The sequence below is a fragment of the Dendrobates tinctorius genome, unplaced genomic scaffold, assembly GCF_039654945.1.
Source record: "Dendrobates tinctorius isolate UK_male_01 unplaced genomic scaffold, ASM3965494v1 ptg000111l, whole genome shotgun sequence".
Taxonomy (NCBI): Eukaryota; Metazoa; Chordata; class Amphibia; order Anura; family Dendrobatidae; genus Dendrobates; species Dendrobates tinctorius.
In genome coordinates, this window is record NW_027361779.1 from 23,334,612 (window position 1) to 23,342,924 (window position 8,313).

Genomic DNA, 8,313 nt, shown 5'->3' on the forward strand with positions numbered 1-8,313 from the left:
AAAATGTGATTCAGATTAAACCCCCAACAGAACCACCCACCATAACGAGGCAGATGGAGACACTTTGGAGTCCGTTTGGCGTCCGATCCAATGGTATCCATCTTTTTAGGTGTGCCCAGATCTGTGGTTGCCCACAATTGTGCATTAAAAAGACACCTAAAATGATGGGACACAAGGCTTCTGACTGGTGGGTGATGTTGATTTGTAGGACTGAGCCACATGAATTAAGCAAGCCATGGCACGAACAAGCTAGTTCCAGGTTGAAAACCTGCTGAAATGGTGGTATTTGAAGAAGTCACCGTAAGAAGAATGGATACCTGAGGGCGGATTTCTTCATCTGCATCTGGGTCTACCAGTTCAAAGGTGTCTGCTTCGTCACTGTATAGCCCCCGTTACACATAGCGATATCGCTAGCAATATCGCTGTAATGTCACCGATTTTGTGATGTAGCAGCGATATTGCTAGCGATATCGCTATGTCTGATACTTACCTCCGATCGGCTCCCCCGCTGCTCATCGCTGGTCGCGCGAGAACGTCCTGGATCATTTCTTGTCGGGCGCTTCCTGTGGCGCCGACAAGCGACGCGTGGATGCAGGCGGGAGAACGTCAGGATCGCCGCATCTGACAGGTAAGTAGCGACCTCCGACCCCTGCTATGTCGCTGGTGAGAACTGCCTGTGTGGAAGTTCACTAGCGACCACTTAGCGATGCACCTGCGATCCATATCGTTGTCGGGATCGCTGGTGCATCGCTAAGTGTAACGGTACCCTAAGGCATTGAATGGTATAAGAATTCAGGGTCCGTAAACCAGGTTGTGTCCTTAAGGTGTCTTGATTCAACAGATCTAGTAGCGTGGTCCGCAGGACTGTGGTGTGTGGACACATAGCACCACTGTTTAGGGCAAGTAGACCTCTTGATACTTAGCACCCGATTGCTGACATAAACATAAAAGCGTCGAGTTTCGTTGCAAATGTACGCAAGCACTACCTTGCTTTCTGAGTAGAATTCAACGTCCTTGATTTCCAGGTCCATTTCTGTTGAGATAAGTTCAGCTAACTCTATGACTAGCACAGCTGCACAGAGTTCCAGTCTGGGTATTGTGTGCTCCTGGACTGGCGCTAGTTTTGTCCAGCTTATAACAAGCCTTACATGGCATTGTTCTTTAATGTCAGTAGTTTTCAGATATGCTACTGTTGCAATTGCTTTGGTTGAAGCATCGCAGAAGATACAGAGCTGTTTTGAATTCCCTTGCTCGAAGTTCTGAGCCAAAGCTCCCTCTTGTGGTTACTGAGAGTAATGGAGCTGGCCAGGTGGATGGAAGTTCTCCACCTGATGGCAATAATTGGGAACCTGGGATTACTGGCTGGGAGCATATAATTGAGCTGGCTGCTCTTGGAGGTTGCTGGTGATTTCTTCTGTGTGCATTTGGAGTTCTTTTGTCCCCTGCCTGATCTGCATGGTTGAGCTAAGTGATTCTTTTGCTAATCCTTTGCATCTAATCTGGTTGTCTTTTTTTGCTTTGTTTTGCTGCTAGGGTTCAGCGTGCTCCCTGCTGGGGGCAGTGCTGGGCCCTGCTTCATATGTTGCAGCTTGTTCAGTCCCCTGTTATGTTAGTATCTTTTTGCTTGTTGCCAGTTTACACCAGAGTGCTGATCTAGAGGGGGTGAGGTTGTGTGACCTCAGGTTTTTTGTACATCAGAAGTGTTGGACTTTTTCATGGTTTTGTGCATGATTGCAGACAGTATCTTTTCTGTCCTGTGCTGTCTAGACAGCTTGGGCCCCACCGTTTGCTCAGTCTGTTCTCTGCCTGTGTTTGTGTCTCATCTTGTCTCACCGACAATATATGTTTAGGGACTGTCTATTGCTTTGGGGATCTGCTCTGGGGCAGTTTAGATTTCATCTTTCTGTCTTTAGGCTTAGTAAGTCCTCCGGCTGTGATGAAACGCCTAGGGCATCATAGGAACGCTCCACGGCTACTGCTAGTTGTGTGGATAGGATCAGGGGTCTGCAATCTGCTTAGTTACCAACTTCTCTGGTCTTCTGGTGGCTTAGCCTGTTCCTGCCATCCTCCTCGGTGACCCATTCATAACACAGAGCCTTTGCATCTTTACTTCTGTTGATGGTATGGAAGCGTATGGTCGTGCCACATAAAGATTTGACAAGGCCTCCAAAGATTTCTTCCATCTTACCCACAAATGTCTCTTCTCCATTCTGCGGTCTCCTGCTGTCTATCTACCACAGAGGAGATTGCTTTTGCAGCAGATCGCTCCAGAGACTAAGTCCCTCTGTTCTCCTACTGGGCATGCTCACGAGACGATCTCCCATTGGAAATCGGGAGTCATGTGCCCAGGTCCCGCTCCAGATCTCATTGGTCCATCTCGGAGATCTGGAAGCTTCCGGAAGGTCCCGGCTATAAAAAAGCGCGCATGACCGTTTGGCCATGCGCTAGTATAGTCTCTAGTTGCTACTGTTTGAATGATGATGGATGTATGAACCTGCGAATGACTCATTAGGATCCCCTTCCTTTGATATTACGAATGTGTACAGGGACTTAGATTAGAGTCAGCGCCAGCGTGTGGCAAGCCTCAAGCCACTACAGCATCATCCACAGTGCTAGCGTCCGATATTGCGCCTGCTTTCTTGCTTTGTCGACTAGCGGCAGTGTTCTACACCGCGCTGCAGTTGCAGCCCTCTTTGGTGTCCACAGTAGCAACGCCGCACGCACGGTAGATCTAGACGGACGCAGCTCCTCTGTCTTGGGTCCTGCTCCTGTGACAAGATACCGTGTGTGCATTTACCTGAGTCCTGTGACACTAACAGGCTCAGCCTTTTGTGTTTACTTCTGCTGATATCTCTGTGAGCAAACAGATTGCTTACCGCACTTGGGTGAAGTTCATCCCGTGCGCGATATACCGCCATATTGTGCGTCAGCCATTACCTAGCAGCGGTGTAACACCTACTGCATGGTGGACCCCAAGCGGCGAACGCACTTTATTATTTATTTTTATTTAGTGTGTTCCGCCGTTCCTAACATATCTCTTGGGTGAAATCTCTCAACATCATATTACCTTGGATAGTTATAGGGGTTACAAATCCAAGTGTTCGTTAAAGCCGTTTAACATGGACAGGACACCTCTGCGTGTGAAAGGTTTTTCTTCTTCATTGATCTAAAAGGTAAATGCATCTCTCTTCAAATCCCAGAGCAAACCAATGCTCCGTTGCATGGGAAGGGAGTCTGTGTTTAAATCCAAGTCTTTCACAAGTAATCTTGAGAGGGAAAAGCTGCCATAATTTTTTGTCTGTTGGAAGCAATTTTGTGCAGCCTCAAATTGGACAAAGCGAGCATTTTGTGTGTCCTTTCTAGGAGACTAACTGCCGATTCATCTGTGGGTGTGGATTTCAAGCAGTCGTCCACGTAGAACTCCTTCTCTACAAATGATCTAACATCCGACCCGTACTTGGCTTCGCCCTCTCTGGCTGAATGTCTAAGACCATAGATTGCGACAGCAGGGGAATGCGTTTGGCGCAGGTCGGCGCACCGTCAAAAGGACGCATGCGCCGCCAAACGCATACTGCGCACGGCATGCGCCCCCTGTGATAAAGATAGGGGATGCAGGGCGCATGCAGCGTCATGCGCCGGTGGCGGAGCTACCGGCGGGGCGCGGCAGGGGGCGGGGCTTAGCGGCGGCCGTACGCAGGCCGTCGCTGCGCTCCAAAATGCTAGTGTGAAACTAGCCTTAAGATGATACATGCCAAAAATAGGTAAATATCAACATTCTTCGGAATCTCGAACTACAGGTGCAATTTCTGCATGGCCATTCTGAAATATTTTCTCCATGAAGGCAAAGAAGTGCTCTGTCATTTCAGGTGCCTTCTGAAATTTGCATTTGAGGGAGACAAATTGACTGTAGACAGGTTTCTGTTGTTGGGTAAGCATTGCCTCTGGGGTTTAAATGGTAGAGGGGACATCCGACTCATCTCCTACCATCTCTCTATCCATGATGTCCAATAACAGTCTGTCTTCTATGGACATTGCTACCTTGTTGTCTTCTCTTGTTCTGTGGAAAACTGTGCACCCTATGTGATCTCGATCACTGTCACATGCGTGGTCTTCACAGGAAGGATCAGCTAACGGACAAGGTAGAGGAGCATTGCGTGGCAATTCTTTTATCAGGAAGCTACTCTTACATGGCTGGAAGAGAGACGGACGTCCATTTTCAAGAATATTAGTGAACATACTGCTGACTGAGGTCGCTTTGTGTGCTCCACCTAAACAGATGTCTCCTAAATTGATCCATCCCAGGTCAAGTCTCTGAGCATATGGGGCGTTCTGTAGGCCGTTAATCTGTCCTCTAGCCTTATGGACTCGTAGTATGTCTCTTCCGAGGAATAAGACAATCGGAGCTTCTTGATCCAGCTCCGGTATCAGATGGGCTATACGCTTCAGATGAGGATGGTGAACTGCTACCTCTGGCGTAGGTATCTCAGACCTATTGTCAAGAATCTGGTTGCACTCCAGTATTGATGGCAAGGCTATGCAGGTTTGACCGTCTATAGACTCTACCTTTAACCCAGTTGCTTTTCTCCCCGCCATCTCGACAGTACCCGCACATGTTTTCAAGGAGTAAGGCAAACCGGGGCCAGCAATGTTGAAGGTGTCGAAGAGAAGTTACTTGGCTAGAGACCTGTTGCTCTGATCATCCAAGATTGCATACACCTTGATTGCTTTATCTCGGTGGCTCGCTGGGTAGACTCTGACAAGGTAGATCTTTGAGCAGGATCTTCCTGTTACAAGTTCCTTACAGATCTCTGTACACTGGGAAATGATTACTGGAGTGTCTATGTTGGTGACCATCGGCTTTTCGCCGCACTCTTCTAAGTGCGATGATACTCTTGAGGGTGTTCCAGAGTGTAATGCTGTGTTGTGCTCCACGCTACCACATTCCTCGCATTTCACACTGGTTTCACAGTTCTTAGCGAAGTGCGAGGTCATCTCACAGCATCTGAAACATATCTTGTTTTCTTTGAGGAAACCTTTGCGGTCTTCTAGAGACTTTTCCCTGAAGGCTCTGCATTTTAGCAGAGGATGTGGTTTCTTGTGTAGGGGGCAGTGTTTGCTGAGATCCTGAGGTTTGTCTTCCTCCGGGGAGGTCTTGCTTGCCCTGTAAGGAAAACCTGTGGGAGTAACATTAGTTTTGTGAACTGCCACTGGTGTTTTACAGGGTTTGACACCAGGGGCAGTGCTACATGACATAGTAAAATCAAAACTGGGGTCATTTCTAACGCTTGCTTGTTGAGTAACAAAGTCTACGAACACCTTGAAAGGGGGAAATGAGACCTTATGAGTCTGTTTGTAATGGGACCCGTGACTGATCCACTTCTCTTGTAGGTTGTAAGGGAGTTTTTGAACAATTGGGTTGACACCTTTGGTGGTGTCCAGGAATGCCAACCCTGACAGGTCTCCTTCTATCTGAGCAACCTGTACCTCCATAAACAAGTCATTCAGTTTCATGAACTTTGGATAACCCTTATTCCCTATTCTGGGAAAATCCTCAAGTCTTTTATACAAAGCATTTTCAATAACTTCTACTGACCCATAACATCCAAGTCTCTCCCACACCATACGGAGGCCTATGTGTGGGTAATTTATGTTAATGGCTCTGATTTTTTTGGCGTGTCCAGCGGACTCGTTCGCAAGCCACTTTACTAGTAGATCTAACTATTCACTACTAGAAAGATCTAAGTCTCTAATGGCATTTCAGAAGGAGGCTCGCCATGCTCTATAGCTCTCAGCTCGATCAGTGAATTTTACAAGTGCCCTGGTCACCAGGTCCCGGCGAGCAAAGAACTTTGCAAAGTTCATAGTGGCTGGGTCAGGGCCAGCATTAGCTGGTGTGCTGTTGTCATGCTGTGTATGATGTATCCTCATACCTGGAAGGAGCTTCTGGCTTAGGATTGTCCGTATAAGGCTAGTTTCACACTAGCGCTTTGGAGCGCAGCGACGGCCTGCGCATGGCCGCCGCTAAGCCCCGCCCCCTGCCGCGCCTCCGCCGGTAGCTCCGCCTACCGGCGCATGACGCTGCATGCGCCCTGCGTCCCCTATCTTTATCACTGGGGGCGCAGGCCGTGCGCAGTATGCGTTTGCAGCAGGTTGCGTTTGGCGCAGGTCGGCGCACCGTCAAAAGGACGCATGCGCCGCCAAACGCATACTGCGCACGGCCTGCACCCCCAGTGATAAAGATAGGGGACGCAGGGCGCATGCAGCGTCATGCGCTGGTAGACGGAGCTACCGGCGGAGGCGCGGCAGGGGCGGGGCTTAGCGGCGGCCGTGCGCAGGCCGTCGCTGCTCTCCAAAGGGCTAGTGTGAAACTAGCCTAATACGGTTCTGATGCAAAGGGTGTCCCTTTCAGTCTGGGTGGAGGCTGTACCTTCTGTTCTGTGGAACAGTAGCAGTGGTAGACAACTCTGTGCTGGACGTATCTTTGCTTATGGTAGTGAAGTTCGGGGTTGGATCGCTGATAATCGGCATAGGCTGGTCGATGTGGTGCGTCAGGGCTGTCATCCATGCCGGAATGTTGACGGACGTACTCTGCGATGAGCTGGATCTTGCTGCTCTAGATCTGGTCCAGGAATGTTGCTGCGTCTGTCACAATCAGGGTCCTTCATAGCTTCCAAATACTCTGCCTTAGCTATTGCAGCTGCTGTCTCCTTGTCTGCCGCAAGTTTTTCTAGCTCTGCTTGCAAACGTGCAGTTTCCGCTTCTCTCTCTGCCTGGAGATGTGCGGTTTCCGCTTCTCTCTCTGTCTGCAGACGTGCGGTTTCTGCATCTTGCTCTGCCTGTCTCAGCTTTAAGTGCATCTCTCTTTCGGCGAATGAAGATCTTACTTTGGCTGCCTCGGCTTCGGCACGAGCGACAGCAGTGAGCTCTGCTAATAACGACCTGCTTGAGCTTGCTCGTGACCTCGTTTTCAGTGAGGATGTGCTGTTTCGAGACATTGTGCACTTAGCTTCGTACTGCTGAGTATATTAGAGGGATACAGTCTATGCGTGGCAGCTTTCGCGTGGTGGGAAAGATGAAGCACTTGTTGGCGGGCTGCACTCTCGGTACTTGTGACTGTATGACGGCCGCTGCAGTATCCGCGGCAGTGCGGTGTGGGTACAAGCGGCTCCTTAAGTCGTATTCACTATCGCAGGTGTCTAGTATCTGTTTTACTGTTCTGCCTAAATACACGTTGATACGGTGTGCAATTCAGCATACAGCATAAACCACTGTTCTGTGTTCCAAATAAGCAGACTGTTTTCTGTAGTCTAACTTGTTTATTGGTGAACAGTATAGAACATGCGCAGTAAAACTATAAGAAATACAAACGACATGGGTAAGTGTTGTGAATTCGCTTTCTGGCCTACCTTTGGTTACTAGTGAAGGTAGTGGAGCTGGTTATATTGACAGAGGGGTCGAGAGTTCTCTTTCTGGGCTCCCTATGGTGGTTATTGGAGGTAATGGAGCTGATCTGATTAACAGAGGCTTGCCACCTGATAATGAGGATGATTGGAGATCTGCAGTTTCTGACTGGATTTAAGACAGCCGACTCCCTCTATCCCTGCTGGTGATTTTTTCCTGCCTCCTGAGGTCTTAGTTTCCAGCTCAGTCCCTGAGTCACGTGGACCCGTCCTGTGTGACACGACCCACAGGCCAGTAACTAAAACAGCAAGACACGGCACGTGTAACTGTCCTGTGTGACACGACCCGCAGGCCGGTAACTAAAACAACAAGACACGGGGGAAGGGGAAACAGTTACAATGGTGGGCCCTGCAATAAGGAACGGGGACGTGGAGACCTCCTGCACTCCCGAGTCTGTGTCCCTCACACTCCTAACGTTCCCTATACAGGCTCCTCAACTGTCGCCGAGCCGGAACCTGTCACCCTAGCACACCCTACACCTATCCATTGCTAGGAAGCTAGGTGGTGCAGGCACTGGCCCCACCGCTGTACTAATACACACCAGGGAAAAATACAAACAGGGAAACACCACTTAGCTTTGCTCTGTTGCTATTGCTCCCAGCAACAGAGTCCACCACCAGAATGCAGCTTTCCTCCAGAATAGCTGCTACTTGTCCAAGCTTTGTCAGAGCTGCAAGGAACACCTCTCTAGCTCCTTCCACACCAGGACTCTGACTGAGCTGCCAGGAACTCTCTCTGTAGTTCCTTCTCCACCAAGGATGGTTGAAATGACCAATATCACCAACAGTGATTGCAACACCTGACTGTCATGAACTCATTTTCTGCTCCACCAGTTGAGAGTTTCCCTTCCGT